The 16,685-nt window shown below is 39.7% G+C and overlaps 1 protein-coding gene across 17 annotated transcripts in view; it reads right to left on the bottom strand.

Annotated features, from left to right (window-relative positions):
* The window catches only part of LOC143346633 (CUGBP Elav-like family member 1-A), a 504,287-nt gene that overhangs the window by 139,097 nt on the left and 348,505 nt on the right, over nucleotides 1-16,685 (bottom strand). The window lies entirely within an intron of this gene.

Below are 16,685 nucleotides of genomic sequence, written 5' to 3'. Positions count from 1 at the left end.
ATATTAAAAATCGTGGGAATTATAACTTCTTATTTAATGGCACTTCTGGAAAAGGTGCTTCAGTGGCTTCCAGGATTCCAGATAATTTGAAACAGAGGGGGTTAAAGTATCTTCATAAGGAAGATTGTAGTTATAGCAGAAACTAGGGAGAAATCAAAATCCTGATAAATAAAGGAATGGCGACGCTTCAAGTTTCGAATTTCTATTTTTTAATCGTTCTCTTGTCTTTAGCGTATTAAAAAAAATAGTAAAACTCAATATTTTTTTAAATCTCCAGTTCCAGCGATAAAGGCGTGTCTGCTGAATATTCTCTCCAAATTTGAAGTAAATCGGTCTGCTAGATCTTGAAATATCATATAAGCCAGTTTAAATGCGTTTTTTTAAAACAAGGAGCTATAACTCTCGCAATTTTTAATATTTTTTGATGGGAAAAATACTGCACATACCTATAAGACGAATAAATATTTCTGCAAAATGTCAGTACAAAACAACCTACCTGTCGTTAGAAAAAAAATCACAAAGAAAAGCCAAAGAAATGACAGCCTAGACAGCAATACTCCCTTAAAGTCCATTTATTCTGAGCATTTTAAAGATGGTTTGGATCGAGTTTGAATCTTTGACCAGCAATCTTATAATTCTCAGACAGAAAATTACGAGTAAATCCTGATTTCGGTAAGATCAGAACCGACTATGGAGATCCATTGAGCGATGAAACGTTACGCGATATTTCACGATGTATGGACACCTTACGGGCCATCTATCATTTTGATTATTGTTTAGTTAACTCATGATTGTCTGTTGCATAATAAACGGATTAATCTCCGTCAACACCAGGAGAGACTGAGAAACGTAGGAATCTATAGACACGTACCAACGGATGCTTACTAATAACATCTGCGCAAACAGCGTTGTGTACGCGTATAGAACGATACAATTAATTACGTCACTTTCGCGACGATAGGGACGCTCTGAAAGCAATAAACGATAATGATCGCTTAGCGATTGCAGAAGCGGAAGGAAGGTTTAGACGCGCGGCGGATGTCTCTGCGTGGACATCTGTTATTCCGCTTGTCACTTCACTCGTATCGTAGTTTCTACTTGGCCGTTTATCATCAAGATACATATCTCGATTATGCTCCCTGAATATCGCGTATGTGTATATGCGGGCGGGTTTATCAACGGGCAGAATTTCAGCGCTCGATCGTCGCTCGATGGATCCATTCTGTTCCCGAAACCACACCGCCGGGGAAAAATCTCTATCGAAAAGGCGCATAATTCAAGTGGAAAATCGTTATCTGCCAGGAAATTGCAGTCCCTCCCACCGTGACGATTGAATGACTGGAATTTGCCGTCGGGGTTGAACATGGCCGGCCACGATGGTCCTAGATATATCTCTTTTTTCCCCTGTATATACTCTGCAGCTTTAGAACAAAGATAGACAAAACTAGACTCCCACTGGTGGCCTTACGCAAAAACCACACGTTTTTATTTTCACTCCGTGTATAGTTTCCTAAGAAGCGCAGAAAGGTAGAGAAATTAGATCCTTTTTACAAGCTTTGTAAATATATTATATTTAGGAATAGCTTTTGGGTTTGTTTTTAACAATAGAAGAGAAAGTTTCAAAAGTTGCCTGTGATGAATCTGTTTTTTTAAGTGGAACGGTCTACTTTTTATTTGAGAGAAACTTGAAAAACGAATTCAATCGACGATGTTTGTAATTGAATCGTTTTTTATGTCGTTTGAAATTCTCGCGTGATTAATTCCCGCGACGATATACGTAACGAAATCTTCCGCGGAATGTTTAATATTACAGGCGTGAACGAACTTTTCGAACGCAGAATCGAGTGATTGACAGTGAGTATGAACGACAGGTGTTTGGAATTGTGCGAAAGAGATGGAGTGGATGTTTAGGTTCGAGTGTCAGTTGCGCGAGGAGTGCATAACTGGTGAGATTTTTGGAATGTTTTGGGTGCAAGAAGTCACGTGTCATGAATATATTCGGATTATTGGGACGCGACTCGTTAAAAAAATTCACTCGGTTGGCAAGAGTCTGCGAGGCACCGTGAGAGCTCGAGAGAGTTTGTTCGACAATAGAGTTAAAGAGTTAAAGTGTTCTAGACTGGCGGAAGGGAGGGAAAGAAACTGCGATTCGGGGGAAAAAAACAGTCGAACGACTTTACAAGAGTTGTAGTTCAGTGGTGGTAATACAAATCTTTACTAAACATATTTTTCGACCTTATTTTTATAGATCATACTTTCGAACGCAGCTTCTTTTTGTTATTTTTAAAATTATTTCCTTTGATTAAAATCGTATTGAGGCGACGCGTCAGAAAACATCGCAACGTTAATTCTTCGACCGTGACTCGAAAAGTGCTCGACGTATTTAAACAATCCACGTATAACGTTGCTCCTGGCCCTTTCTGTTTTACATTTACCACTTCAAGTATCGACGTGCAATTAAGAACCGCTCTGTATATCCGTGTTCGTTTCATTTTCGTTGCCAGCTTGGCATCATCAGCGCGAAAGGAACAGCGATAGGAAATCGATTGGTCGATTGATCGGTCCTCGGGTGGCCGACTAGACGACGGATAAGTACCAATTATTAGAGTTACCGGCACGTGTATCGGTCGTTACTCGATTAAGGTAGCTGAAAAGGAATTCGATAGGAATCCGATGAGTTTCACCCACCAGAGGTAAAGACGTTACCACTGTGGCGCTGGCAAGTTACGACTGCACAGTATCAGAACCGCTGTACAAATGTGCGAGTGTACGGTTGCTTGACTATAATATTGCCTGGCCGCAACTATCGAGCATCCTGGACACAATGTATCTAGCCTGTTAGAAATTTTCTAATAAATGAACTTTACTGATCGACGGTTCTCGGGTAAGTGCCAAGAGGTCAAGCTCAGTCCTGTAGCGGCCAAAGTATGAATGGGAATGGAATGCAAGGCTAGTTTTAAGCATTCTATTTTTCCATTTTCCCAGGGTCTCGTGCGAGCCTGGTCGTCCTATTAAACACTTGGCGACCAGGGCCGTACGAGGCGTCTGTTTTCCTTCAAGGTTTCGTCTGGGCCTCGGACCACCCCGATCCGGGCCCGGCGAGCCTCTTGACTTTTATTACCCTCTTTCACTCGCTAAACTTTTCCTACGCTAGATATTTTCCAATTTCGTTTTTCCGTCTTTCTGTCTTATCTCTTTTTCTCTTCCTTTGCTATTAGGGTAAGGCGTGTATATAAGGAGGTGATGTAAGAAAGAATACACAGTCTGTTGAGGACCAGTCTGGTGAAGACGCGTAATCACTGTGCAGAGTTATAGCTTAACCTACGTGTGGCTGCGTATGCCCCACATCATACACTCGCGTATTTAATAAACGATAATAATTGTGGGGTAGCTTGTTGGATTATTATTTTACCCCCTAGCCCCCTCAGTCCTCTTACCAGAGGGCACCCTCGCCTTTCCCACTCCGTGGCCAGATCATCGAGGAACAGAGTTCCTATTCTTTAAAGCAAAACAACGTCGGGTCGCTTGCCTTTTCCTAACATACCCATGTTTCCTTTCAAACAATCAATCCTATGGCGCCCGATAGCTACATGACTGCGAGCAGAGATGCCAGAAAAGCAGCGAAGGTGCTCTCTCACACTATGTCAGATCACGCGTACTTGAGCTCGCGGAGTTTCGGAAACCCGACAAAGGCAAAATGACATATGCCCTCTTTCTCGATTCACCGAAGCTGCCCAAAGTAAGTTCGGACCGTCTCGTGGGAGTCGAGAGAGAAAGGCTCACACTTCCCTTCTCGCTCTTGAACAACTAATATCCGACCTCCCGTCAACAGGTCTTCACTGGCCTCTGCTGACCGCTGCTGACCACTCCTGGAATTTCTGACAACGTATAACGATTACGACTGGCTACTGTTAGTCTCTCCCAGCCTCTGCTGACCGCTGCTGACCACTCCTGGAATTTCTGACAACGTATAACGATTACTACTGACGTCTGCCAGCCTCCGCTGGCCTCTGCTGACCGCTGCTGACCACTCTTGTTACTTCTGACAACGTATAACGATTACGACTGGCTACTGTTAGCCTCTCCCAGCCTCTGCTGGCCTCTGCTGACCACCGCTTATATTTCTGACAACGTATAACGACTACTACTGACTTCTGCTTGCCTCCACTGGACTCAGCTGACCGCTACTGACCATTCCTGTTACTTCTGACAACGTATAACGATTATGACTGGCTACTGCCTGTCCCTGCTGGACTCTGCTTGCCATTGCTAGCCTCTGCTGACCACAGCTGACCACCCCTGATGCTTCCGACAACGTATAACGATTACTACTTGTTACTGCTTGCCCCTACAGGACTCTACTTGCCTCTGCATGCCTCTGCTGGCCTCCGTTGGCCTCTGCTGACCGCTGCTGACCACTGCTGGCTACCACTTATATTTCTGGCAACGTACAACGATTACTACTGGCTACTGCCAACATCTTCCGACGTCACCTGACCATCGCTGACCACTGCTGACCGTTACTGACAACTTATGACATGATGTATTATAATATAATATGTTTAATTGAATTAAAGTTTTGTATAATGTGAATTTATGGCAATAAATGATATAATTTCAAAGAATTCTATGTGTTCTCATCATTTTTTACCCCTCTTTCCCTCTCCAAATTTCCCGTCGCCAGGAATTTCTGCGAATTCCCGGAAATGACGTCATTTCTAAGAATTCCTGAGAATTACGTAATATTACGTAACATTACGTAATAGCTCTTTAAAATTTTTCGGCAAAAATTACGTAATATTACGTAACATTATGTAATATTACGTAATAGCTCTCTAAAATTACTCCGGCCGGAATTTTTCGGCAAGAATTACGTAATATTACGTAACATTATGTAATATTACGTAATATTACGTAACAGCTCTTCAAAATTTCTCCGGCCGGAATTTTTCGGCAAGAATTACGTAATATTACGTAACAGCTCTTCAAAATTTCTCCGGCCGGAATTTTTCGGCAAGAATTACGTAATATTACGTAACATTATGTAATATTACGTAATATTACGTAACAGCTCTTCAAAATTTCTCCGGCCGGAATTTTTCGGCAAGAATTACGTAATATTACGTAACATTACGTAACATTACGTAATAGCTCTTTAAAATATTTCGCGGCCGGAATTTTTCGGCAAGAATTACGTAATATTACGTAACATTACGTAATAGCTCTTTAAAATTTTTGCCGAAAAATTCAGGGAATGATTTCGATAGGAGAAGAAGGGTAAAAATGATGAGAACACATAGAATTCTTTGAAATTATATCATTTATTGCCATAAATTTACATTATACAACACTTTAATACATATAAACATACTATATTATATTACGTCGTGTCACAATTTGTCAGCAACGGTCAGCAGTGGTCAGCAGCGGTCAGCAGAGGTCAGCTTAGGCCAGGGGACGCTGGCAGAGGTTAACAGAGGAAGGCAGGAGTCATAGTAATCGTTGTACGTTGCCAAAAATATAAGCGGTGGTCAGCAGAGGCCAGCAGTGGCAAGCAGAGATCACCAGGGTCGAACAGTAGCATGTAGTAATTGTTATACGATGTCAGAATCATCAGAGGTGGTCAGCAGCGGTCAGCAGAGTCGAGCAGAGGCATGCAGTGGCAAGCAGAGATCAGCAGAGGCGAACAGTAGCATGTAGTAATTGTTATACGATGTCAGAAGCATCAGGGGTGGTCAGCAGTGTTCAGCAGAGGCCAGCAAAGGCATGCACAGGCAAGCAGAAACCTGCAAAGGCACGCAGAGACTTGTAGGGGCATGCAGTAGGAAGTATTAATCGTTATACATTATCAGAAATACCCGCATTGGTCAGTAGCGTTCGGCAGAGGCCAGGAAAGTTCAGCAGAGACAAGCACACGCTGACAGAGATCAGCAAAGACCAACAGAGGTTAGCAGAAGTCAGTAGTAATCGTTATAGGTTGTCAGAAATATAAGCGATGGTCATCAGAGTCTAGCAGAGGCAAGCAGTAATCAGGAACAGTCAGTAACAGTCGCTGTATGGTGTCAACAATTGTCGGGAGTTCTGTACTTTTGTCAGCACTGGTCATCAGAGGTCATCAGAGGCAAATAGAAACCAGGAGTAATTTGCAGAGTTCAGCAATGAACTCTAGGAAAGGCAAGTAAGAATACCTGGGCAGTCGAGATTCCGAATCGTATGCCGTAGATGGGAGGTCGGATTTCAGTTGTTAAGAGCCAGAAGGCAAATGTGAGCCTTTCTCTCTCGACTCCCACGAGGCAGTCCGAAATTACTTCGGGCAGCTTCGGAATAATCGAGAAAGAGGGCATGTGTCAGTTTGCCTTTGTCGACTTTCCGAAACTCTACGAGCTCACGTACGCGTGATCTGGTATGTGTGAGTAGGGCACTGGGTGCTGAATCTGGCATCTCTGACTCCGAGTCACCAGCCAACGACAGGCATCTGGATTGTATCCTTGCGACCATCTCTCTTGGGCCACACGCAGGCCAAGTCCCTATCGTAAATCGTTCGAAAATGAAATATCGTCGAGCTAATTGACCTCGACATCCCTTAAAAATAAGCTGTCGCTAACAAGCTTATACCGCGAGCATAAAGTACCGACTTTCGATCGTTGTTTAGCGAATTTGGCACAAGCGTTTCGAAACTGCAAGGATTCCGTCGATTTTATTTTACTTTTGTGCTTTGGCAGTATTTTTAAAAAATTGACTTTCCAAGGAATATGTAATATTCGGTGACGTCGCAAAGTATTATGCACGTGACATAATAAAAATTTGTTAAACTTGAAATAACAATATATCTTTTAGTAATAAAAGGTTGAATTTAAGTTTAAATTTTTCTGAAGGTACATAACTTGTGTATAACGTGTATAATTTACGATTAAATAGTAATATTAGTTAAACAGTAAGAAATTGTAGTATGCTATACCATCATGTTCCAATTTAAATGACTCTCGAGTGTATTATTCAGAAAGAATTTAGCAATATAAACTTACTTATAGGAGTAACTTATTTAATGGCGAAGCAGTTGGCTCTGTAATTTTGTCCAACGACATCGTGAATTACCTGGACTAACCAGCAAACTATTGTAACTTGGTTAGATGCATATGATTCTGTAGTAGCAGTAGCACAGCTAGAGTTTGTGCCCCCGGGGCGTTCCTTGAGTTTCATGCTCCGCCCTCGAAACACCATACAATACACATAAAACATTCTTAAAGGAAAAGACATCTACGTATAAGTAAATAAAATTAGGATGTTTCCTTCTGAAGCGAAAAGATTGATTACAACATTCTACACTTTCCTCGCTTTTCCTTTAGTAAAATTTTCGATGACAGGTTCGAAGTTTATTTCGTGTGTCAATTATTATATGTATATTGCCAACATTAAGAGCAAAATTTACACGGTTGAATTTTGAAACATAGAAAACCGCAATATCGACACCAGAAATCCAATATCACATTGTATACCCCGCGGAAGAAATATCTCTTTTCTTGAATATTTTTCGCCCGTCGTGAAAACCCCACGAAAATACTTGAGATTCCATTGTTACTTGTTCTATGCAGAAACGGAACACTATTCTACTTTTAAATTAAGAACGAACCAGGAATAAAAACAGTGTCAATAGAATAAACACGAGATGCTCGGGAACCGCCGTAGGCGATTTCAAATTGTATCGCTCGCCGCAAAGTCTGCGGATGTAATTTCTTCCGAAACTCGCTGGTATTCGAGCAGTTTCGGTAAAACGACACTCTCCGCAACATTCTTGGTCGAGGAAATTCATTCGCCGTCCTCGTCTACCTTTTTCCTCCGTTTCCCGTCACGCAATACTGTTTTCGCAACTCCCGGATCCTTATTTCGCCTTTGAGGGCGTAGAAATTCAACGACAAGGACGAGATACATCGGAGATAGCGATATAATTTGAAAACGCAGTCAAGAGTGATTCTTATTTATTGCAGGGGCGACGTCAGAATTCAAGTCAGTGATACTCCCGTCGAAAGCCATCGAACATTCTGATTTCAGACATTTCGTTCGTCGATTACTCGCTGTCCACTGAAAATAATTTTTATTTTACTTAACCACCTATTGCTTAGGAACAGCTATTACTTAAACAGCAATTATTATACAACGATTTTAGTGGTAACTTCTCTTAGAAATCCAGAGTCGAATTCGATTATTGTATTACAAAAGAGTCAAAGAAACGATGATATTAAACTTCCAATAATTTTTAAACTGAGGTTATTTTTTATAACACACAGCCTGAAAAGCACGACTCACGTAGCAATTTACTTAACATCCAATGGCAAAAACTTCGTCGAGCGTGGCACGGTCATTTCGTTGAAGTGCTTGTATACTTATATGCAGGCATGACTGTGTCGAAAGTAAACGAATTTGATGCGCTTTTTGCGAACGATGATATTACATAAACGAAGGAGAATCGCTTAACCCACCTAATTTTTATTACTTCCAAATTAAATAAAAAAATACACGTTGCCCGCGTCTATCTACTGCAGAAATTCAACGCTGCGACGTAAAAGTATATTGTCACGCGCTACGAGCGTATGTCATCGTTACAAAGCAACGAACCGAATGCTCAGCGAATCAGTAGTAAATACGAACGTTCCAACTGCATTTGCCTGCGACGTTATTCGCAGTATCCTGCGCGTCTCTGTCGCCGGAGTTCCATGGTATCCGGGATTCGTTTTCGACCAATGTCTTTCCGCGATGTTACGCGAGCGAATTACAGATCACGGTAGAAGGAACTCCGAAGGAGGACCAAACGAAGTAGAATGCTGAACGAAAGCCTGGAGAAAGCCGGGAACGAAGAGGACAAATGCTAGGTTTTATCCCCGCGAAACGGAGGAAGAGGCGACAGAAACCACCGAAGGAAAAATGGCACAGAGAGAGGCTAAGAGACGGAGAAAGGTTGTTTTATTATTTTTCTTAAACACAGAATCGACCACCGAGGAAACGGAGGACGGTTATAAATCGCAACTCCGCATGAATGCCCGACAAGAGCACCAGTTCTTTGCACCTTTCCGCAGAACGCGCTTTCGAAGCTTCTCTTCCTGTGGTCCTCTCTCATCTTTCTCTCTCTTTCTCTCGATCATGCAGGTCGTCGATCCATGAATCCGTAAAGGTGTCGAAGCGATATCGCCTAAAGGAGGATCGACCAAGCTTTTTCTCTCGCACCTTTCTGGCTATCACGAATGACCTAGTTTCCGGTTCGTCTTCCCGTGCATCGGGAAAATTTCTAAACCGACCAATATTTACGCTTCGTGAGATTCAAGCACGGCTACGATAATTTTCCGTATCCCGCGATATGTCGAGTAAGCAGAAGAATTTAACATAATTGAATGCTAAACTCGTACGAATCGTAGGATTCAGCATGAATACGAAGTCATTAATGCGGGACGTGATAAAACTTTGTTTAATTATACGTTGTTGTTACTATATTGATTTGGGAAACCATTATTTACGAAAACAAATGCCGGCTAGCAATTACGCGAACATCTTGTGTGCAAATTTAAATTCATTTTCGATTAAATAAACAATTTATAATCAGTAGGAATTGTTGAAACTTCTTTAGGTGCATAGCGTCAAAGTAAATTTCAAAATAAACATAGAAGACAGCATAAATAACAATAGTTGATATAGTCACCGTATAGAGGATGAAATATCCTTTAAAATGAGCGTTCAAACAAGTCGACAGCGTAATTAGTTCCGGAGATATAAGGGTTCGAAGCGTTTGTTTATGTCGCGAGGTCAATGAACGTTCACTACGGCCTTGTCAAGGTCGTTGACCGCACGTGCTCGCAGTAAGTAGGTCACTCGGTCACGTTTGTCGCGACTCACGTGCGAGAGAGAGGTCCGACGCGTAAGACGAAGACAGTGATAGTGGAAATAAAAAAATACATTTTTCTTTACACGACGATATCTCGAAAACGGAAAGTCAGATCGACATAAACGAAAAACCAATTTAAAGGGGAAGTTTTGCCACTTCCAATACTGGATTAATTATAGGAAAAACGTGAGTAGCTTCGGAACTGCAAGCGTGTAAAGTTTCGCTATTTTTAATACGCATTGTTAGAGTGTTGTAAGACGAGGATAAAAAGATAGGGAACTTTTGTAGATATCATGAGATTTTTAGACAATACTGATACACGAACCGCAGAAACAATAAAGATAACTTCACTACAAAGAGCAACTGATAAACATACTTGGCACGTAATATGAAAGAAAATGAGGAAACAACAGGATATATTACAACCCTAAAAAAATTTAAAAACGAAAACACAAATTACAGAGGCACGTAATAAATTTGCACCACTAAGCGTAGAGGAGAATTATTCAGCGTTATCCCATAATGGCACGGAGCCAGGAAACGAGAATGCAGAGCATCAATGTAAACGACTAACAGTTTTCTTCCATGGTATAAGTAAACTACCAAGATATGATAAGCAATATATTAACAGTTATGGAAGAAGTTGAGTATTATTGCAAAACCTTGAGTAATAACGTAGTAAAAATTAATACTATCAACACGACACTACATATAGGACATCTTCGTCACACCATCCCAACAGAACATATATGGCCGAACAAGACTTGTAAGTTTGCAAAATCTTAAATACCAAACGCACGATTACGAAGATCCCATTATTATTATTCTTCGTGGATTTTAAACATGCAGAAAATAACACTATCTAATTAAATAACAAGTGTCTGTGATATAAAATATTTAATAAATATGAGAATTAGCGTTGAACCATGAAGGAAGAAACGAAACATAGTGCAATGTAAATTATTTTTGTTGTTTGGACAATACCTCATTAGATATCAGAAGTGGATTAAAGTTTAAACAAAAAAGCAGCAGTGTACATTACAGCCCAATAAAACAATTATGTTTTATAGTATGAGTCGTTGAACAAGTCATAAAAGCCGTTAACGTGCAAATGAACAGATATTTGTTAATAACATTCAGACATAAATTACATACGATAGAGATCTCTTCGTTGCGCTGAAGTTTACAAAAATTGTATTAATACGAGAAGTTTTCGAAAAATGATTCGCAACAGCGTTAATGGAATATCTTGCAGAAAGTTAAGTTCTACAAGTTGCCGTGAGAAACTCCCGTTTCTCGGAAACGTAATTCTGGCTGGCACATGCAAGCATACGCATTCCGGTTGATATATTCTCGGAGTTTGTAATAAGCAGTTAACTAAGGAGAAAGTTGGTCGAATATACGAATTACACGCCTCGAACGGTTCAGGAGCGAAAATAAAATAAGAAAGACGAGAAATTGCAATGAAAGTAAGAGTCGAACGCAAAACAGCTTTTAAAATTTGCTTGTACAATATCTGAATAACTGTGACGCTCTGTCCCAGGGTGAAGCCAATAGGGAGCGACGACGCGTCGAACAAACATAAACGTTGAATCATGGACAGTTATTGGTCTCTTAAGGGGTTAGGTAACTAAAATTTTGAAAAACTCGATATTTTGTTTTTTGGCTTAAATAATAGTTTGAAGCCTTAAAATCGTTATGCGAAACGTCCCAGTGTCGGAACAATGTTTTTGCTGAAAATTTAGAGCCTTAAACAATGACGTATATCTGCTTGCATCTGCGTATATCAAACTTTAAATGCATTTTCCTCGGAATTGTGTTCTACAAAACGGTGTGCAGAATTACTCCAGTTCTAATTAATCAATTGCTTTGAAAATTTACAGTTATCTTTACTATTATATTTATTAAGCATTGACGATCCGTTTTTTTAAAAATTGTCTAATAATTCTGCAAAATATTAATAATAAAAACTTGATTTTTGATAAAATTCGATTTTAGGTTTCAAATATCTGCCATATTGTTCATTTTTATACAAATTGAAATGTCTCATCGTCAATGCTAAGGACTTTTATCATAATTAATGGAATATTACGGTTTTTGTTGTAGACAACAACCATTTTACCATAATCCTGCACACCAGTTAGGCATCAAAAAATGAAGTGGCTCGGGAACATGGCGCTGTGTAGGCTTAATTATAAATATCTTTTAAACATTGCCAAGGGTTTTTTTCAATATTTGTTATACCTAAATACAGTGCAAAGTCTCAGGATAATTGACTGCTTACTTTCTCTTCATTGTAGCTTAAAAAATTGCCTTGTTTTCCATACCGCTAGAATTACCTAACCCCTTACGGCCAGCCATGTTTGCACTTTAATGCCAAGGAAAAAGTTCACATAAAGATTCCCAACTGAAACTTTGGTGCACAATCGACCCGAGTTATTACACCAAACGACTCGTTTCCACAGGTATTCTGTTCGTTATAATCCTGTATAACAAAACGAAGTACTTTCAAATATTCGAATCGAATTATTATACAGGGTGTTCGGCCACCCCGGGGAAAAATTTTAATGGGGGATTCTAGAGGCCAAAATAAGCCGAAAATCAAGAATACCAATTTGTTGATAAAGGCTTCGTTGAACAGTTATTAACGTTTAAAGTTCCGCCAATACTGAATTTTTTTCTCGAAAATGTGCAAAATTTCGGGGGTATGTGTATTCACCAAAAATGATTGTAATTGACCCCCGCAACCGAAAATAATTTTTTCAGAATTAATTAAAAATTTCTTTTTTCGTCGAAAAATCTAGGCACCTACTCATAGTCTATTTCTCTTAAAAATTCCTTTTTCATTTTTAGTAATTTTGTTTGACGCCCTACAGAAAAGTTGTCTAATACTTTTTTGTAGGTACCTATGAGCTCTACTTCAGAAAAAAGTTTCTTCTGGGGTTTTTCTCATTTTGCGGGGTCAAAGACCAACTTTTTGAATATTTTTGCGATTTCTACATATTCTCCGCCAAAATACGCGTAGTTTGCTTTTTTAAACATTAAAATCGTCCAATCCGTTCAGAAGTTATGATGTTTTAAATATACGCATGAAATTTCAGGGAAGCATTTCTGGCCTCAGATTAGATTTTCGGTAAGGAATTTTTTTCTAGAAAATGCGTAGGATTTCGGGGGTATGTGTATTCAACAAAAATGATTGGAATTGACCCCCGCAATAGAAAATAATTTTTTTAGAACGATTCGAAATTTCTTTTTTTTGACGAAAAATTTCAGCAGCTACCTCCTGTTGAATTTTCTTAAAAATTCCTTTTTCATTTTTATTAAATTTGTTTGACGCTCTACAGAAAAGTTGTCTAATACTTTTTTGTAAGTATCCATGAGCACTACATCAGAGAAAAATTTCATTGAAATATATTCACTATTGTAGGAGTTATGGCCGTTTGAAAATTGGACCATTTTTATGGGGTTTTCCTCATTTTACGGTGTCAAGGATCAACTTTTCGAATATTTTTGCGATTTCTACATATTCTTCGCCAAAATACGCGTAGTTTGCTTTTTTAAACATTAAAATCGTCCAATCCGTTCAGAAGTTATGATGTTTTAAAGATACGCATGAAATTTCAGTGAAACATATCAACGCTATGGTCAGGCATGAAATTTTCGGTAATAAATTTTTTTCTCGCAACTGAGTAGGATTTCGAGGGTATGTCTATTGACCAAAAATGCTTGGAATTGACCTCTGCAACTAAAAATAATTTTTCCAAGACGATTCGAAAGTCTTTTTTTTCACCCGAAACTTTCAGCACTTACTCGAATTTTTTTCTCGAAAGTGGATAGGATTTCGAAGGTATGTGTATTCACCAAAAATGATTGTAATTGACCCCCGTAACCGAAAATAATTTTTCCAGAGCGATTTGAAATTGTTGAATTTAATTGTTAATAACCTTTTAACAAAGCCTCTATCAACAAATTGATATTCTTGATTTTCGTCTTATTTTGGCCTCTAGAATCTTTCATTAAAATTTTTCCCAGGGGTGGCCGAACACCCTGTATATCTTACGACCACGAGTTATTTTCAAAGTGAACTTGGAAGCGTATTGAGCAGTTGGATCTCTGCGCGAGACATTGTCCCTCGAGAAATCTAAAATCTTAAATCTTCCCAATTATCGAGGACGTTCAGTTTCCACTTGGTTGACCACACCGTTGTCATCTCCGTCGGGAATACTTAGACATCCGATCGAAATTCTGTTAATGGTCATTCTTCGTTATCGTCGATTCCTATCTACGGCGCGATCCAAATCGAATTTTACAGAAAACAAGTTAAAAGAATGATAGAACCGATGATTCTTAAAACGAAGACGTGATTGGGAGTAATGCACAAATATCTGACGTCGATATTTCGCTTTCGCTGCACGAAAGATGAAGTTCGTCTTAAGAATCTAAAGGATTCGTGGAACAACTCACGGATCTCCCGACGTATGGGCAAAATAAATCTGGACGTGAGCGAGGAACTGCCGACACGGTCCTGCCACGCTTGATCGACTATCAAAGAAACGCATTTCCTGTTCGGAGTAACGAGACCCCAGAGACGACGCGGGAAAGAAGACGCACGGATAATGCCACGAGGAGGAGTGGCGGTGATTTCACGGAGAAAAAGGGTAAATGAAACGTAGATTTAAAGAAAAGGGTAGATGAGAACGTCGGAGGTAAGAAAGGAATGGCAAAAGGAGAAAACTGGGTCGACGTCTCAAAGGAAAGAGAAATCGTTTGCTGCGGTTGACGAACGTGACTTCGCTTTCCTTGCCTTGGAGAAGAAAAGAGGGTAGGATCTGTCTCTAACGAGTCACGAGTCGCAAACCTGCTACAAGGACTCCTGATGATCCAGAAAGATGATCGTTTATACGGACGAAAAAAGAGCCCGGGCATCGGACTCTTCTCTCTTAATTTAAGTTGTTCCCCGTCCGTGAGAAGTACGCCTCGAACCACCAGGAAAACCTAATCGAGGAGCCGTCGTCAATTTTATTACCCTCGGTTCTACTCCCTTCTCCTCGACATCGACGTTCTCCTACCTCGTCGACGGTTCTTTCTCGTTTTTGTTACCGTTAAGCGAAATTTGCCGATTTACTGACGATCCCCAATTATAATCGCCCTTTGGATTTGTCTGTACTTTCGGTCCTTACCCTCCGTCGATTTAAAATCCGCGACTTATTTTCACCCCTTTGGTCATTCTAGTATGCAACGATAATTTAAAGGAAGCAACTCGAAACGTGTTCTTTCGAAGAAAAAATTTTTAAAAATTTGCCTCGATTACACTTTCTTTTCTTACAGGTTGAAAGCTAAATATAAATACGATGAAATCGAAACCACGACGTAAGAACGCGATTTCTCGAAATGGCTTCGAATGATAAATTACTACAAACTATGTCAATAATTAATCTTAAGATACGCCAAACGGTTAACCATGCCAAAATGGCTGAAAATTGTTTAGACATTGTTTCTCTGTCCGTCTTGTGACTCCATTAAAATAACCACCGTTGTTTAAGCTAATGATAAGCTGAAATCGCTGTTCGAAAGAAGTATCCTCCGACTTATTTGGCACTAATATGAGTTATGATTCGACCACGTTTGGACGAAACGCATGATCCTTCAAAATAACGAATGTTGAATGAAACGTCGCGAGAAATGATCGTCCCGCGACGAAAATTAGCGAATTAATCGAGCGTATCGGGGTTGGCCGTTAACCAGGTTTCATTTTTCTTCGCCAAACTGACGTTTTATCCGTGTAATTTCGAACGTGGCATGCCAAACAGAAATGTAATTATTCTCGTCGAGACGGTAACTTTCAGAAACGAGCGGTACCGTCTTAGTCGATTTCGCTTCCAGCTCGTTTCGCGTAGTTGGTTCAAGCTTTCGAAATAGTCATGGGTTTTATTCCGAAGTAGTTGTTCAATAATGAACCGGTTCCTCTTATCCCATTAAACAAAGGGCGTCGATCCATTATGAGAGCCCGGTAACTCGACAGAAGGCAGAAATCGTATGTAGCTTTCAGTTCTCTCGTTCATTTCTCTCTCACTTTCTCTTTCTCGGTACCTTCGTTTATTGCCTTTTGCAAACAATACCCATGAATCATTTGAGACTCTTGACGGGCGTTTGCTAGTCAATTTAATTATGCTCGCTCCATCTAAATGCTCTGCAACATTTTCGCGAAAGTTATTCATTTAGAGCCGGAAGCGACTAACCTAACGCTGTACAAGTTTGTACACAATATGCAGGGTGTTCGGCCACCCCTGGGAAAAATTTTAATGGTGGATTCTAGATGCCAAAATAAGACAAAAATCAAGAATACTTCCTTAAAAAGTTATTAACGATTAAATTCAAAAATTTCAAATCGTTCTGGAAAAATTATTTTCGGTTGCGGGGGTCAATTACAATCATTTTTGGTGAGTATACATACCTCCGAAATCCTATCCAGTTTCAAGAAAAAAATTCAAGAAGGTGTGAAATTTTTCGACGAAAAAAAAAAATTTCAAATCATTTTGGAAAAATTATTTTCGGTTGTGGGGGGCAATTACAATCATTTTTGGTGAGTACACATACCTCCGAAATCCTATCCACTTTCGAGAAAAAATTCAAGAAGGTGTGAAATTTCGACGGAAAAAAAAAATTTCAAATCATTTTGGAAAAATTATTTTCGGTTGTGGGGGGCAATTACAATCATTTTTGGTGAATAGACATACCCCCGAAATCTTGCGCATTTTCGAGAAAAAAATTCAATACGAGCGGAACTTTAAACGTTAATAACTTTTTAACGAAG

This window comes from Colletes latitarsis, chromosome 10 (assembly GCF_051014445.1).
Source record: "Colletes latitarsis isolate SP2378_abdomen chromosome 10, iyColLati1, whole genome shotgun sequence".
Lineage (NCBI taxonomy): Eukaryota > Metazoa > Arthropoda > Insecta > Hymenoptera > Colletidae > Colletes > Colletes latitarsis.
Note: the sequence above shows the minus strand (reverse complement) of the source record. Positions and strands in the feature narration are given on the sequence as shown.